The sequence below is a fragment of the Microcaecilia unicolor genome, chromosome 4, assembly GCF_901765095.1.
Source record: "Microcaecilia unicolor chromosome 4, aMicUni1.1, whole genome shotgun sequence".
NCBI classification, from domain to species: Eukaryota; Metazoa; Chordata; class Amphibia; order Gymnophiona; family Siphonopidae; genus Microcaecilia; species Microcaecilia unicolor.
In genome coordinates this window covers 46845036-46863077 of record NC_044034.1, presented here as the reverse complement: position 1 = coordinate 46863077, position 18042 = coordinate 46845036, and the positions used below count along the sequence as shown (strand labels likewise).

Sequence of the window (18042 nt, the reverse complement as noted above, 5' to 3'; positions counted from 1 at the left end):
AATTATTCCTCCCATCCCACTGGACCCATTTTCTGATTGTGCACCCCAGATAGTGCCCTCGAACATGGATCCGCCTGGAAGTCCCTACATAAATATCACCTGATATGAAAACTAAGTAGGATACAATAAGCATAGGCTCACGTAAATTATAAGGAGGAAAATGGAAAGAGTAAGAAAGAAGAAGACTTGTTTATCTTCTAATGAGATATTTTATTTTGAAGTCTTGGTTGCACTGTTTGTGTAACCATTGCTTCCCTCTTCCTGTGCCAATTTTGAGGCAGCCTTTAGCAGTAACACAGTGCCAAGTATCCAGTGCTGCATTTACCCAGCCTTTCACTAGCAGCCAGTTAAACTGTTTCATTAAACATTGGCACAGGAATGTAAACTCCGGAGCTCCGGATTCCTCTGAAAACCAGCTTTAAAGAGCAACACTAACTTCTACATTTCAGGTCTATCTAGACAATTGTCTTAATCAGACAGGACTAATTACTACTACTACTACTTAACATTTCTAGAGCGCTACTAGGGTTACGCAGCGCTGTACAGATTAACAGAAAGGACAGTCCCTGCTCCAAGGAGCTTACAATCTAATGGGCGAAATGTCAAGTTGGGGCAGTCTAGATTTCCTGAATAGAGGTATGGTGGTTAGGTGCCGAAGGCGACATTGAAGAGGTGGGCTTTGAGCAAGGCTTTGAAGATGGGCAGGGAGGGGGCCTGGCGTATGGGCTCAGGGAGTTTATTCCAGGCATGGGGTGAGGCGAGGCAGAAAGGGCGCAGCCTGGAGTTGGCGGTGGTGGAGAAGGGTACTGAGAGGAGGGATTTGTCTTGAGAACGGAGGTTACGGGTAGGAATGTAAGGGGAGATGAGGGTAGAGAGGTAGGGAGGGGCTGTAGATCGAGTGCATTTGTAGGCTAAAAGGAGAAGCTTAAACTGTATGCGGTACCTGATCGGAAGCCAGTGAAGTGACTTGAGGAGAGGGGTGATATGAGTGTACCGGTCCAGGCGGAAGATAAGATGTACTAATGTACATAAGGAGAGCAATTTTTTTTATTATATCAAAAATATTTGCCTAAGAGACACAATACAATCTGACTTTGCAAAAAAAAAAAACTATTCAATTTAAAGATAGTAATTTTTATTTATTTTTATTTTATGTGAGGAAAAAGGCTCTTAGGTTATATTATTAAGGTCTAACAGGCTATGGGCTGTAATTATAAGTCATAAAAATTGCTCTATATTGTCCACATCAGAACATCTTTAAAAGTTAAAGAATCTTTTACTTAACTTAGGGGCCCTTTTACTAAGCTGCGATAAAAGGGGCCTTTGCTAGTGGCGGGGCCGCTTTTGCCATGCGCTAAGGCCCTTTTTAATGCAGCAGGTAAAAAGGCTGAAAAAAGACATGGCCATGCCATAGGATTGCTCTTACCACATGGCCATGTGAGGGGGGGAGCATTTACTGCCACCTATAGAGCAGCTTTTACAAAGGCACACTGAAAAATGGCCTGTGGTAGTGTAGATGCGTATTTTGAGCGCGCGCAGAATCATTTTTCAGCACACCTGTAAAAAATGCCTTTTTAAAATTTTTATCGAAAATGGACGTGTGGCAAAATGAAAATTGCCATGCGTCCATTTTGGGTCTGAGACCTTACCCCAGCCATTGACCCAGCGGTAAGGTCTCATGCAGTAACCGGACGGCAGTGGTCTATGTGCGTAAAAATGCCGATTACCGTCTGATTACCGCCCACGCACCAGAAAATAAAAATATTTTCTGGTGCGCTTAGCAGCCGCGCATCAAAAATGAAATTACCGCGAGGACCACATGGTAGCCGGGCGGTAACTCAACATTGATGCACATTGGTCGCGCGTAGGTGCCTACATGGCTTAGTAATCAGATTTAATTAGGGTATTCAAAAACGTAACCATCTAATTGTCCACTCTTTGAAAATTGAAAAGGAGAAAAGTACCCACAGATATTTACATTTGCTGTTTCTCCACCTGCCTCCCCCTCCCCCCCCCCCCCCCCCCCCCCCCCCCACATAACCCCAATTCTAAACACAGCTGCTTTTCCTGAGAGTCAAAAAAGGCATGTTATTGGTCTCCAGGTATGCCTGTACCCTCTGTGTCAGGTGGGTAATTTTCACACAGTCCATTTTCATGGTCGAATTACTTTGGAAATAAGCACAGCTAGAAGGAAAATAGCTATATTATTACAAGAATAAATAAAGTAAACGATAACTGTGATTCTTTGAGGTGAACTAGCTAAAGGCCCTGTTTACTAAGGCGCGTTAGTGTTTTTAACATGCCTACAATTAGCACGTGCGCTAACCACGTAGGCGTCTATAGGGATATTGTAGGCACATACATGGTTAACGTGCGTATGTGGTTAACTCGCATTAAAGATGTTAATGCGCCTATAACACAGCTTAGTAAACAGGGCCCTAAGGGGCCCATTTACGAAGGCGCACTGAAAAATGGCCTGCGGTAGTGTAGATGCATGTTTTGGGCGTGTGCAGAATCATTTTTCAGTGCCCCCGTGGCCCCATGTAGTTACGCCACTGATTTCAAGATGTACTGTATCATGTTATTGTTTGATAGGATGCCTGTTGTAAAGAGTATGTAGGACAGGCCCCAAAGGAACCCTGGGATAGGCCAGAATCCCCCCGTTATAGGCAGGCATTCCCCAGGAAAAACCTAGAAATAAAGAACTACAACTCCCAGCATGCCCCAAGGGAGACCGGGGATAAGAGAAACTATGTGCATTCCCAGGAGTCTCCAGAGGAGGGCCGCAGGGGAAGGAATAAGGCTGATTCTCCAACCTGGTGGAAGAGGTGGTGGAACAGGTGGGTGGAGAAAGAAGAGCCACCAAAGAGCTTTAATGAAAGAAAGGGTGAGCAGCTGGGAGAAGGGCGGGGCGAGGAGAATATGGATTGGGCTCCTGAGGAGAGAGAGGCAGAGAGTGAGCCTTGCCCTATGGAGTTGACTGAATCAGAGAACACCCTGGAAGAGCCGATGGATTTTTCAGCTCTGGCTCAGCGAAAGCCAAGGAAGTAGCGGGGCCAAGCCGGGTCAAGCGGGAGGAGGTCAGGTAGGAGTATGACTGACCAAGAGGGTGGGACCCTAGGCTTTGATCCCGCGCAAAGCCATTGAACTGTGTTTTTGAAAGCCTAGCTGGACTGAGCTGTGTTTGAAGCTTGGCTAAAATTGAACAGTGTTTTTGAAAGCCTAGCTGGACTGAGCTGTGTTTGAAGCTTGGCTAAAATTGAACTGTGTTTTGAAAGCCTAGCTGGACTGAGCTGTATTTGAAGCTTGGCTAAAAGTGAACTGTGTTTTTTGAAAGCCTAGCTGAACTGAGCTGTGTTTTAAAGCTTGGTTAAAATTGAACTGGGTTTTGAAACCAGGGCTGAATTGAGCCGTGTGTTTTTTTTTTTTCTTTTTACTGCTACTCTCCAGGAGACCGGGAGAGGAAGCAGCGGTTGAAGCCTGCACTCTGCAGCATTGTTTGTTGTTTTGGGGAAAAGGGGAGCCATACAGGAGTGGGTTTTTGTTTAGTTTGGTTTTGTGAAAGGGCTGCAACCCAGGAGAAAAGAGGATCCACTTTACACTGTATATGTTTTTGTTCCCTCCTGAACATTGGTGAATGGGCGAGTAATGCATTTTTGTATAAATATTGCATAGTCCATCCTCCATTAATGCTTTTCTCAGCACATTTTCTGAAAGGGTGACCCAGTGTATGCTTTCCTATCCCCTTTACTTAAAAACATCTAGCAAGCTCTGTAAAATGTAATTCATTATATTAATACAATATATATATATATATATAGGAGGCTAAATTCCAATCAGAATCTTATTCTTAGAAGTTGCATGCCTTTGAGTTATTAATCGCACTACTTTCTCATTGTTCACTTACGAGACATTACATCAATTATAATTATCATCATCAGCGGAGAAATTTAACAGGGCCCTTAGTGTAATAAATATGCATTGAACTTCCCTAGAGCCACTAGTATCAGGCAGCATAATAAATCTGTAATTCAGGGAGATGTTTTCTACATTTGCAAGAGGAACCACCTAATTGAGAGTCAAATGTTGTTACAAAGGTCATTAGATTGGAGGCATGCTTCACCCTTTAGTATGACACTGTCGAAAAGCTCTGTGAAAGTTGCCTTGAAAATGTATCTTAATGTGCATGGCAAGCACAGTACACAGGCACATGAGAAAGTGAATAGATAAGAGATGGAAGCTTCTTATTAAGCAAAATAAAACTGAGAGTGCCAAAGACATTTACAATGCCCAAAAAAGAGCTACCATGACCCTAACCAAGGGGCTGTGGTTCCTTTGGATGTTTAAGGCAGATGTAACCGATGGGACGGGAGGGAAGGGTATAGAGGTGGAGAGAGAGAGAATATGTGTGGGGGAGATGGGGCTGGAGAAGAGAGAGTGTGTGTGGAAGAGCAGCTTTAGTTTTACATAACAACATAAGACAGTGGCGTAGCCAAGGGTGGGCTCGGGTGGGCCCAGGCCCATCCACTTTGGGTTCAGGCCCACCCAATAGCAGCACATAATGTGGCTGGCAGGGATTCTCAAGCCCCACCAGCCGAAAACTCCCAACTGTCCCTCCTGCATACCTTTTAAATAGCAGATCTTTGCCTGCAGTAAGCAGCGACTGATACCTACTGCTCGCACAGACCCCGAAGCCTTCCCTCTGATGTATTCCCGCATATGCGGAAACAGGAAGTTGCATCAAAGGAAAGGCTGTGGGGCCAGCATGAGCAGTATGTATTAGTTGCTGCTCGCTGTTGGTGAAAATCTATTTAAAAGGTATTCAGGGAAGGGCGGATGTTTGAGAGACCATATGGATGCAGGCAAGAGAGGGAGGGAGAGACCAAATCACTTGTGGGACAAGGCGGAGTACTGCCCACCCATCTTGGGCCCAGGCCCACCCAAATTTGAGTGTCTGGCTACGCCCCTGACATAAGAGTAGCCATACTGGGCCAGACCAATGGTCCATCAAGTGCAGTATCCTGTTTTCCAAACAGTGGCCAAACCACATATGAGTTGGATTTGAATGCTGGCTTCCTGGGTTCCCAGCCCATTGCTCTAATTTCACAACTAGTTGCTTTTCCTCATCCAGGCCCTTCTTTGTTTCAGCTCCTAATCCAGGCAGGGTACTGTTTGAAATGTTAAATTTAAGTTAATGCAGAACTTATTGTCCAACTTTTCACTCCTAAAAGCATACAAAACCGAAAACAAAGCTTTAACAGTTTCATTAAAAAATTGCATACAATAAATAAACTGAGGACATTCAAAATCAAATGCAATAAAATGAAAGATAAAATACATCAGCATGCTTGTGTGCCCAACAACAGCTCCGGAGTCTGTCCGTGAACTGACTAGAATAGATACCAGAATAGAAAGGGAACAGCAGAAGAAAGAAACATCCTACCAGCGGTGGAAACAGAGCTGCAGAGAGGCTAGAACCCCATTCCCACACTTGTATACACACTTTATGGTTGTTATGATTAAATTGTGCTGAAAGAAATTAGATATTACTGTCCTGTTAGTGACAGATAGGCAGAGGTATGCATGTTCTCAGGGCTTTGAAATGAAACACTAGGGAGTAAGAGTGCTCCATGTCTGCCCTGTGCTGCAGAGAGAGACTGGAAACCACCAGACTACCCCTCCTCCTGAAGGCTGCTTTCAAACAGCTCAGAAAGGAACCTGAAGCAGCTTAATGATTAATCAATGTCAAGCTTTAGCTGAAGACCTGATTGTTCAGCACTTGCAGTGCAGTTGCTATGAGATTGGGAGAGCTGACCTGTAGTCACTGTAAGATTTAGCTTTGGTGAGTTTAACAAGCTGTGGTGAAAATTACTACTACTACTACTTATCATTTCTAAGCGCTACTAGACATACTCAGCGCTGTACACTTGAACATGAAGAGACAGTCCCTGCTCGACAGAGTTTACAATCTAATTAGGACAGACAAACAGGACAAACAAGAGATAAGGGAGTATTAAAGTGAGGATGATAAATAAGGGTTCTGAACATATTATTGCTTATACACCTTTAGGACGGCAATTCTAGAACTGGGCGCCTGCAATTAGGCATGCCAATACCATGCACTCAGCGCCAGTGGCGTAGCTACTATGGGGCCACGGGGGCCTGGGCCCCCATAGATTTGGCCCTGGACCCCCTGCCACGACCCTCTCAACCCCCCCTTCCTACCGCCAACCCTCCTCCGCCACGTACCTTTGCTGGCGGGGGATCCCAATCCCGGCCAGCCGAAGTTCTCTTCTCAGCCACGCGGCGTTCCTTGCTGAATGATCTGATCAAGTTTCTGTGCGTGCGTCTGACATCCTGCACGTTGTACAAGGACCCCAAAGGCAGTTAACACATTTTAATAAATATATTCCTGGACAGTCAGTGTTTCAATGTTAGCATATAATGAGCAAGACAAAGCCCTCCCTTACAGAGCTCTTTAACTTTTATAAGGTAATCTTTTTTTTGTTTTAATGAATGTTTTTGGATGTACTGTATCATTCATTTTGTTACAGCATACTACATTGATTTATTTTTTTGGCTTTTTTAAACATAGTAACGTAGTAAACGATGGCTGATAAAGACCAACAGGATCACCCAACTCTCTGGTTTCCTACACCTTTGGGTAAATAATGTACATTCCCATTCCATGCTTTAAAAAAAACAGGTCCCCTGTGTCTTTTACCCAGCCTGCTTCCACCTTCACTCTGCTTCCTGCCAGCAGCTGATTTACCAAGACAAAATCTGCCTTGGGAGCCATTGAAATAGCACATCTGAGAGGGCCCCAGTCTGCCTATGCCTAGATCCTGTCCTGATCGAAAGGGGAGAGCAGTAATGTGCTATCAATATTTTATCAAGGACTTTTGCGTGCAACCTTTGGCCCATATTGAGATCCAGAAATAATTTAATAAGGGCCTCCCAAGAGTCACATCGAGCACAACACTGGGGAAGAGATAAAAGAAAGAAGGGAGAGGCGTCAGAATTAAAATATGAGCAAAGAAAGACTGCGAGAGAATGAGAGAATAATAAAACCTTGGGAAAGCCTAGTTTAAAGAAACCCTCATTAGATCCATACTCCACAGGTAATTACCGTCCGGTGTCTAATCTTTCATTTTTATCTAAAATATTAGAAACAGTTGTGTTTACTCAATTACAATCCTATATAGAAACAAAAGAATATACTACACCCGAGACAATCAGGTTTTAGGAAAGGGCACAGTACAGAGACAGTTATGACTTCTCTTTTAAGTGAAATACATACTAGATTGGAGCAGGGTTATATTGCATTGATTATTTCGCTCGATCTGTCAGCAGCATTTGTCCTAATAGATCATGATCTATTACTTAATCGTCTGAAGGAAGTTGGCATCTCAGGTACGATCTATGATCGGTTCACTTCCTTTCTTACGAATCGGTCATTTAAAGTTGTACAAATTCGTTCCATTTCGAAAGTTCTCTCTGTTTCCTGTGGGGTACCACAAGGATCGGTTTTATCACCAATTTTGTTTAATCTATACATTGGTCCTCTTTCATTACTTATCCAGTCTTTGGGTATTAGTTCATATTCGTACGCGGATGACTTTCTCTTGATCCATTATGTGAAACCATTGGACGTTGAGTTAACACAAATTCAAAATTGTCTAGATGAGGTGGCTAGTTGGCTTAAAAGACATCATTTAGTCTTAAATCCAGATAAGACTGTTACATCCTGGATAACAGGTTGTGAAGTAGTTCCTTCTGTAATACCTACACTGTTTAATAAACAGATACCAACGGTACAATCTTTTAGATATTTAGGAGTCATTATTGACTCAGCTCTATCATTTAATGAGCAAATATCTGAGATAGTAAAGAAATCTTATTATCATCTATGAAAACTGCGTTCAATTAGAAATTCGATCGACAAAGATTCGCTATGTACTCTAACATATGCATATATTATGACACGTCTGGATTATTGCAACATCATCTATGCAGGCCTTACTAAGATCAATAGAAAACGGTTACAAATGATACAAAATAAAGCAGCCCGTATTATTTGTAGGGCTTCAAAATATGATAAGATTACACCTCTCTTATACCATCTTCACTGGCTCCCAGTTTAAGACAGAATAAAATTTAACATAAAGCCTTACATTTATTGACTCCATCATATTTAGCCAATCTCATTATACCATACTCGCCCATACGAACACTTCGATCACTTACAGATAATAGATTAGTAATTCCGTCACCCCAAAAGGCCAGATGGGAGTCTACCAGAACCTCAGCTTTCTTTTTTCTAGCCCCTTCACTTTGGAACTGCCTTCCAAAAACTATTAGAATAGAAGAGTCCTATATTCACTTCCGTAAATTCCTGAAAACATATTTGTTTTAGAATACGTTCGGCATTAATCTGGGATGAAAGGGAAAAACAGACAGAAATGAATATGTATTAACTAGTAATATGTATAATTATATTTTAGGCATGGATGGTTGTCTATTGTCCCTTTTAATATGGATGTTTTTTGTTTTGCTGTGCTTTTCTATCAAATTAATGGATTTCCTGTATGTTTTTAATATAAATTTTTTTTAAAGATGTAAACCGTTCTGTTTTGCAAATGCAATAAGAAACGGTATAGTAAATAAATAAACGATAAGTGTTTAGCAGTAGCAGAAAGACTAGAAAAGCAGAGACATATTTAGGAAGGAAGGAGCAGAGAAAAGGTGAGAGAAGAGAAAACAGGCTCAGAGATTCAGGAGGGAGACAAATGAGGGCTGACAAACAGGGATAGATTTGCAGCCCTGACCGGCCATTGATATAAACAAACTGTGACAATGTGACTCTCTGAATCTGTAAGAGTTTGCAGGCCAGTAGTATAGAAATAGCTGCAACAGTGGCATAGCTGTGGGGGTCCTTGAGGGCCTGGGTCCCCCAATTTGGGTTTGGGCCCCCAAATGTCTGCTGGTTTGGTTGGCAGGTGTCCCCCAAACCCCGCCAGCAGAAACACTTCCTGTGGCAATATTTGCCGCCGTGCTGCCTGCCCTGCTTCCCTGTCCCTCGTGCGCATGCTTAGTTTTAATGAAATTGAGCAGGCGTGAGCTTCGTGCATGCTCAATTTCGGTAAAACCGAGCATGTGTGCCGGAGCGAGAAAGCAGGGTAGGTAGTGCGGCGCAGAGTATCACCACATGAAGGCTTCTGCTGACAGGGCTTGGGGACTCCCGCCAGCCCAGGTATGTGGGGTTGCTGATTACCGCCCGATTACCGTCTGCGCGTCAGAAAATAAAAATATTTTCCGGTGTGCGTAGTGGACTTGTGTCAAAAATGAAATTACGGCAATTGCCATGCGTGTACATGTGTAGACCATTACCGCTAGGTCAGTGGCTGGCGATAAGGTCTCAGGCCCAAAATAGACTTCATTTTGCCACACGTCCATTTTCAGCAAAAACTTAAAAAAACCATTTTTTACAGGTGCATTGAAAAATGATTCAGCACGTGCCCAAAACATGCATCTACACTACCGCAGGCCATTTTTCTGCACACCTTTGTAAAAGGGCCCTTCAAAACGGGGACGAACAGATGCAGCGAGGGAATAAAGCACATGTTGAGGAGAAAGAGAAAACACGGGGCAGGAGAGAGAAGAGAAAAGTAGACACAGGGATAGGGGGAGAAGAGAAACTTAGGGAAAAGAACCACTTACCATACAAAGCCTGTGCAGGGAGGACGATTGGAGGGGAGGGGGTCAAATGTGCAGGGAGAGGGGGAATGAAGGGTCAGCAGCCGTGCTACAGGGCCGCAGGTAGGGCGGCTGCACTTGGCACCTCCTCTTGAGGTGATGGTAAGTATGGCTGCGCTGTCAGCAGTCGTGACAGCTAGCGCACACAGTAATGACCCCCATTCTAGCTGTCGCAGGCAGCCACACCTGCGTCATTCCCAGGGCCGTGCCTAGGGTCTCTGGCGCCCCCCTGCAGACTATCAGTTGGCGCCCCCCCCCCAGGTGAAAATGATCACGCCCCCCCCCCCCCCGGTGAAAATGATCGCTCACCACTTGCTACACTGACAGGAATTGTCAGCAATATTCTTAGAAACAAATTGCTATACATTGCAAAATAAGATAGCAGATGTAAATTCTCAAAGTAGACATATTCCAAACGCTAAAATGAAAATAAAATGATTTTTTTCTACCTTTGTTGTCTGGTGACTTTCTTTTTGCTGGCCAGTATCTGAGTCTGCTGCTATCTGTCCTCTTAACTCCATTTCCAGGGCTTCCTTTCCATTTATTTCTTTACTTTCCTCCTTTCTTCTTCATTTCTTGCTCTATATCCATTTCCAGCAATTTCTTCTCTCTCCCTGGGTCCTGTCCTCCCATCCACGTCCATCCTTGTCCCTCTCTGCCCTTCCCTCCTCCATCCATAGCCAGCAATCCTCCTCTCTCCCCTCCCCTCCATTTTCAGCAAATTATCCTCTCCCTGGGCCCCCATGTCCATCCTTGTCCCTCTCTGCCCTTCCCTCCTCCTCCATCCATAGCCAGCAATCCTCCTCCCCTCCATTTCCAGCAATTTGTCCTCTCCCTGGGCCCCCATGTCCATCCTTGTCCCTCTCTGCCCTTCCCTCCTCCATCCATAGCCAGCAATCCTCCTCTCTCCCCTCCCCTCCATTTCCAGCAAATTGTCCTCTCCCTGGGCCCTCATGTCCATCCTTGTCCCTCTCTGCGCTTCCCTCCTCCTCCATCCATAGCCAGCAATCCTCCTCCCCTCCATTTCCAGCAATTTGTCCTCTCCCTGGGCCCCCATGTCCATCCTTGTCCCTCTCTGCCCTTCCCTCCTCCATCCATAGCCAGCAATCCTCCTCTCTCCCCTCCCCTCCATTTCCAGCAAATTGTCCTCTCCCTGGGCCCTCATGTCCATCCTTGTCCCTCTCTGCGCTTCCCTCCTCCTCCATCCATAGCCAGCAATCCTCCTCCCCTCCATTTCCAGCAATTTGTCCTCTCCCTGGGCCCCCATGTCCATCCTTGTCCCTCTCTGCCCTCTCCTCCTCCTCCATCCATAGCCAGCAATCCTCCTCCCCTCTCGATTTCCAGCAATTTGTCCTCTCCCTGGGCCCCCATGTCCATCCTTGTCCCTCTCTGCGCTTCCCTCCTCCATCCATAGCCAGCAATCCTCCTCCCCTCCCCTCCATTTCCAGCAATTTGTCCTCTCCCTTCACGCGATTCGCGAACCGCTTAGCACTGCTTAAAAAAAAAATTACACGTCAACAGGAACAGGCTGCTTCAGCCAATCCCAGGGGCCTTCCTTCAGCGTGTTCCGCCCCTGAGGGCTGAAGGAAGGCTCCTGGGATTGGCTGAAGCAGCCTGTTCCTGCTGACGTGTAAATTTTTTTTTTAAGCAGTGCTAAGCGGCAGCGCGGTTCGCGAATCACGTGAAGTGGGGGGTGGGACGACGCGACGGCAACGAAGAGGTCGCAGCAGCGTCAGTGAAAGCGGAGCGCTGCCGACGTCTACCTTCCCTTCGCGCTCTTGGTTCCCTCAGTGTCCGCCTTCTTCTGACGTCAGAAGAAGGCGGGACACTGAGGGAACCAATGAGTGCAAGGGAAGGGAGACGTCGGCAGCGCTTTCACTGACGCTGCTGCGACCAGGTATAAGATTTAAAGGCCTCGGCGGCGCGGGGCGAGAGTAAGCACCGCGGTGGCGCCCTCCAGAGGTGGGCGCCCCCCTGCGGCACTTACTCCGCTTACCGCATCGGCACGGCCCTGGTCATTCCCATATCGTGTCCAGCTCCAGTCCCTACCCACCTTAGGGCCCCTTTTGCGGAGGAGTAGCTTAGTAGTTAGTGCAGTGGACTTTGATCCTGGGGAACTGAGTTTGATTCCCACTGCAACTCCTTGTGACTCTGGGCAAGTCACTTAACCCTCCATTGCCCCTGGTACAAAAATAAGTACCTGAATATACGTAAACCGCTTTGAATGTAGTTGCAAAAACCTCAGAAAGGCGGTATATCAAGTCCCATTTCCCTTTTCCTATATGAGATTCTACATGGAATGTTGCTACTATTGGAGATTCTACATGGAATGTTGCTACTATTGAGATTCTGTTGCTACTATTTGAGATTCTACATGGAATGTTGCTATTCCACTAGCAACATTGCATGTAGAAGCCTGCCCTTGCAGATCAGCAACGTGGCCACGCAGGCTTCTGTTTCTGTGAGTCTGACGTCCTGCATGCCTGCGCGGCCGCATTGCTGATCTGCAAGGGCAGGCTTCTATATGGAACGTTGCTAGTGGAGTAGTAGCCTAGTGGTTAGTGCAGCAGACTCTGATTCTGGGGAACTGGATTCAATTCCCACTGCTGCTCCTTGTGACTCTGGGCAAGTCACTTAACCCTCCATTGCCCCTGGTACAAAATAAGTACCTGAATATATGTAAACCGCTTTGAATATAGTTGCAAAAACCTCAGAAAGGCAGTATATCAAGTCCCCTTTCCCTTTTACTAAGCTGTGGTAGGCTTGCCAAAATGAACTTACCGCCGGACTGCTGCGTACCTCTTGCGGTAATTTCATTTTTGGCGCACATCCGCTACGCGCAACTGCAAGACATTTTTTATTTTCGGACGTGCGCCAAGTGGCATCTGACTCACGTAGGTCCTTACCGCGCAGATTCCTTACCGCTAGGTCTGTGGCAGGCGGTAAGGTCAGACACGCAGATTTGATTTTGCCGCCCCTCCATTTTCGGCAAAAATTTTAAAAAGGGATTTTTGGTACGTGTGCAGAAAAGTATTTCAGCGCGCGCCCAAAATCCGCGCCTACACTATCACATGCCACTTTTCACTGTGGCTTAGTAAAAGGATCCCTTAGGCAGCTAGCGCTGGTTTTGTTACTGCATTGCTGGTTTTAACGCATTGCAGATGGCACAACCTGAGCTAATGTTTACTGGCCAGTAAAACTCGTGCTAGCTCCTTAATGAGGCTTAGTAATCCAGCACTTATTTTTTTACTCATTCTTAATGTCCTCCTCCTTCTAAACATCTGTCTGTCCTGCTGCAGTCATTTGCATCATTTTCACCCTTGTAGAATTTCTCAAAAGCTAAGATAATACTAACTTAGAAATAATTAGAATTTAATATAGGATTCCAATGTGGTTACAATTGAAATACCCTGGAACTATGCATACAGCCACCTCTGAGGAGGGTGATTTGGCTGTTCACTGCTGGCACCAGGACTGCGTGGAAGCTTCCAAAAACATTCCACTCTGTTCCGGCCAAGGAAAAGGAAGGAGGAATTAAAACGATTATTATTACCCAATGACAGCTGCATAAACAGAGGTTCAGAGAGATAAAATGACTTCCCTAAGGTCACGCAGGTCAGTGGCAGAAGGGAGAGTCAGACTTTTGGCTCCTGAGTCATCAGCCATACTATCTCCCACTCTGTATCACAAAACAGGTTTTTTTTTCCTCATAATTTACCACTGTAGCCACCTCAAACCAGAAGAAATCCGTTGTTGATTTCCCAGTTTATTCATCAAGTTTTGTGGTGCCTAAGATAGCACAGAGGGGTTAGCAGGAAGTTTGGGGGTTTGCAGATTTTAAGAATGCCTTTTTCAGTTATAACTCAAGGCAAGCTACATGTAGGTACTTTTTCTGCCCCTGCCAGGCTTATAACCTAAGGGACCCTTTTTCTAAAGGGCGGTAGGGCTACCGCTGGCTTGGCACGCAGTGAATTGGCCCTACTGCCGGACTCACCAAGGAGCCTGGTGGTAGTCCCGGGTCTCCCGCGCTCCATTTCCAATGCTAGAAAATACCTTTTATTTATTAGCACCAGGGGTTGTGGCCAGCAGTAATCAGGCAGCGCCATGCGCTGCCCGATTACCGCCAGAGCACTCAGCGCCTCCTAAATAAGAAGCAATAAAGGCTCCTGCAGTACATGTCTGTGTGACAATTTTTAAATTACCGCATGGCAGTTTACTGGCCCTTTTTTTTAAAAAAAAGGCCTTTTACCAGCAGCAGTAACAGGTGGCCTCGGCGTGTGGCAATCCCACCCACCAATGCCACTGAGGAGCTACCTTTTACTGCCATTTGGTATAAAAGGACCCCCGAGTTCGTACTAGAGGCACTAGGGGGCCCATTTACTAAGCCGTGGTAGGCTCTACGCTCGTGCAGCGTGAGCCCAAATAAGATAAGGACAGAGCCGGGCGGACTTCTACGGTCTGTGTCCCACAAACGGCAAAGAAAGACTTGTGATAAAGTATATATCATCACATTCATTGTTGATTTAATCATGAATTGATAATGAGTGTGACTGTTGGGCAGACTAGATGGACCGGTCAGGTCTTTATCTGCTATCACTCACTACTACTACTACTACTACTACTATTTAGCATTTCTATAGCGCTACAAGGCATATGCGGCGCTGCACAAACATAGAAGAAAGACAGTCCCTGCTCAAAGAGCTTACAATCTAATAGACAAAAAATAAATAGAGTAAGCAAATCAAATCAATTAATGTGAACGGGAAGGAAGAGAGGAGGGTAGGTGGAGGCGAGTGGTTACAAGTGGTTACGAGTCAAAAGTAATGTTAAAGAGGTGGGCTTTCAGTCTAGATTTAAAGGTGGCCAAGGATGGGGCAAGACGTAGGGGCTCAGGAAGTTTATTCCAGGCGTAGGGTGCAGCGAGACAGAAGGCGCGAAGTCTGGAGTTGGCAGTAGTGGAGAAGGGAACAGATAAGAAGGATTTATCCATGGAGCGGAGTGCACGGGAAGGGGTGTAGGGAAGGACGAGTGTGGAGAGATACTGGGGAGCAGCAGAGTGAGTACATTTATAGGTTAGTAGAAGAAGTTTGAACAGGATGCAAAAACGGATAGGGAGCCAGTGAAGGGTCTTGAGGAGAGGGGTAGTATGAGTAAAGCGACCCTGGCGGAAGATGAGACGGGCAGCAGAGTTTTGAACCGACTGGAGAGGGGAGAGGTGATTAAGTGGGAGGCCAGCAAGAAGCAGATTGCAGTAGTCTAAACAAGAGGTGACAAGGGTGTTACTATTAAATACTTGGTGTTGCAATTTTACTTTTCCTTCTATTTGTTTATTATATTTTATCATAAACCACCTTGATGGTTTTACAGAAGGCAGTATATCAAACCTAATATACTATAAGACAAGGCTAACACACCAGCTTCTTGCTCAAAACCTAGTCATTTCCCACGGGAGCAACTATTACTATGGCCATGCATAAATAGTTACCACCAGTGGCGTAGCTACGGGGGCCTGGGCCCCCGTAGATTTGACCCTGGACCCCCCCTGCCAACGACCCTCTTGACCCCACCTCAACCGCCAACCCACCGCCGCCGTCACCTACCTTTGCTGGCGGGGGACCCCCAACCCCCCGCCAGCCAAGGTCCTCTTCTTCCGGCGCAAGGCTTCGTTCTGTTTCTGAGTCTGTTGTCCTGCACGTTGTACGTGCAGGACGTCAGACTCAGAAACAGAATGAAGCCTTGTGCCAGAAGAAGACGACCTCGGCTGGCGGGGATTGGGGTCCCCCGCCAGCAAAGGTAGGCGACAGCGGTGGCGGGGAAGGGTTGGCGGCAGGAGGGGGGTCGAGAGGGTCATCAGCGGGGGGGGTCAAAGTTTGTGGTGGTGGCGGCAGCGCCAGGGGGGTTGGCGGCGCCGTGCCCCCTCACCTCGGGCTCTGGACCCGCCGAAGTCTGGCTACGCCCTTGGTTACCACACTCTAATTCATGCGGTAAGTGCACCTTAGGGGGGAAAAATTACCAAAGTATTTATAATGAATTTCACTGCATGAATGCCACTGTAGTCTAGGAGTTCTCAACCCAGTGGTAAGGGCTCCCACGTTAACCTGATGGTAACCAGGCAGTGTGCTACACTGCCCGATTACCACTGGGTACAAACCGGTGCTAGAAAAATAAATATATTTCTGTAGCGTCGGATATGATGGGGTGCTGGAAACTACCGCCGGGCTGCTGTGGTAGCCCAGTGGTACTTCCTTTTTAGTGAGCTGTAAGTCCACGTTGGGCTTACCACTGCTTTGTAAAAGGGGCCCTGAAGTAGGAAGGCATTTCATGTAATTTCAGTAAGGTTAATGCGCTTGTAACTAAAAATCAAAGGAAAACTGGAAGGGAAAAAAATCCCTGAGGTTTAGAGCTGTTCAGCTGCCCTTCCACAAGTTGCTTGTTTGTTTCCTGTATGTTGTTGATATAAAATTCTAATTACATGGCACTTGAATGAAGGAACGGGCATGTGGAAACCTGAAATGGAAGAGCAGCGCCATCTAGTGTCCAAGGGATATATCAACTGGCTGCAGATCTGAAAAGAACCTCCTCAGCCGTGTGTCACAATCATTTGAAGGCTCTTTCACTCTTTGAGCCCCTTCTCTCACTCATTAGTTTGTGTCACACTTTCCTGTGTACTTTGCCTCTCTCTGCTGTCCCTTTTACATCTATAAATACTAGTGTTCTGAAATCTATGCACTTTACAATCTGGAAAATTGCAGGTAACTGCTTAACTACCTGGGCAAATTCCTTTGAAATTGTACCATATTACTTTCTCTCTGCCTTTATCCTTTCAGAGGCTGCAAGGAAAAGCAAATATCAATTTAGGCTGCTTTTTTTTTTTCATTTGCAAGGCAATATGACACTTAAATCTTTCTAGATTTATATCATCTGAAAAAAATTCACTCTGTGGCCTTCAATCTCACTCTTTGAGATGGTCCATCCTTGGCATCTTAGAAGATTGTAAACATTTTGTTAAAGGGGATGAGTTATGGAACCATTGTGAGACTTAACCTGCTGCGAGTACAGCTGACTGCACACTTTTGTACTGTACTAAGATGAACATTTTTAACACTAGTCAAATGTACTGTATCAACCAATATTAGAATAATGAGCCTCGGCATTAGTTAGTTAGTTATTTCTGAACATTTATAACCCACCAGTCTTGTGGAATAACCCCACTCTCGTCGGAATTCGGAAGCACACTATCCTGAAATTATGCCTAGTGGATGTTGATAAATGGTTAGATGTTTCAGCTAAATCCTTTAAGTAGGAAGCATTTGTTTTTCTAGAAAGACACTTCACTATACTTGTGCCCTTTATTTCAGGGGTAACATTACCTATTAAGAGCTGTCCCCTTAATTCTGTAAACAGCACCTAAGTGTGTCATTTGCATGCTAAAATTATATAATACTTGCACTTACGAGCATGACTGTAGCAGGTACATGTGTAACAGGGGCGTAGCCGACCTCGGCGGGAGGGGGGCCAGAGCCCAAGGTGGGCTCCCCCCGCCGCCGACTGCCCCCCGCCACTTTGTACCCCCACCGCCGCAACCGCAAACCCCACCACCACCCACCCCCTGCCCCACCGCCGCATCAGGTACCTTGTTTGCTGGTGGGGGTCCAAAGAGTCTTCTTCAGCACCGGTCGACTCGGCACCTTCATCGAGTGATCATCTGTTTCTGACACCTTACATCCTGCACGGCATGGTGCAGGATGTAAGGCGTCAGAAACAGATGATCACACAACGAAGGCAAGGCGTCAGAAACAGATGATCACACAACAAAGGCGCCGGAGTCGACTGGCGCTGAAGAAGACTCTTCGGCTGGCAGGGATTGGGGACCTCCACCAGCAAACAAGGTACCTGATGCAGCGGCGGTGGGGCGGGCAGCGGGGGGGATCAAATGTAAAGGGGGCCAGGGCGTAATCTATGGGGGCCCATGCCCCCGTGGCCCCACGTAGCTACGCCCCTGATGTGTAAGTACAAGTTGGATGTTATGTGGCATTCTATAACCGTGCAACTCACTGGAGGTCCTTTTACAAAAGCACGCTAGCGTTTTCAGCGCACACTATAAATAATCATTCGTTAAACGCTAGACATGCCCATATATTCCTATGGGCTTCTCTAGTGTTTAGCGTGCACTAATTAGCGTGAACTGAAAACGCTAGCGTACCTTTGTAAAAGACCCCCTGCGTAAATGCAAAGGGGGCATGCATAAGGAGAGGCACATTGAGCAAAAGTTAAAAAAAAAAAAAG

General features: G+C 46.1%; 1 protein-coding gene across 2 annotated transcripts in view; it reads left to right on the top strand.

Moving 5' to 3' along the window:
* The window catches only part of MAML2 (mastermind like transcriptional coactivator 2), a 255432-nt gene that overhangs the window by 223114 nt on the left and 14276 nt on the right, over positions 1-18042 (top strand). The window lies entirely within an intron of this gene.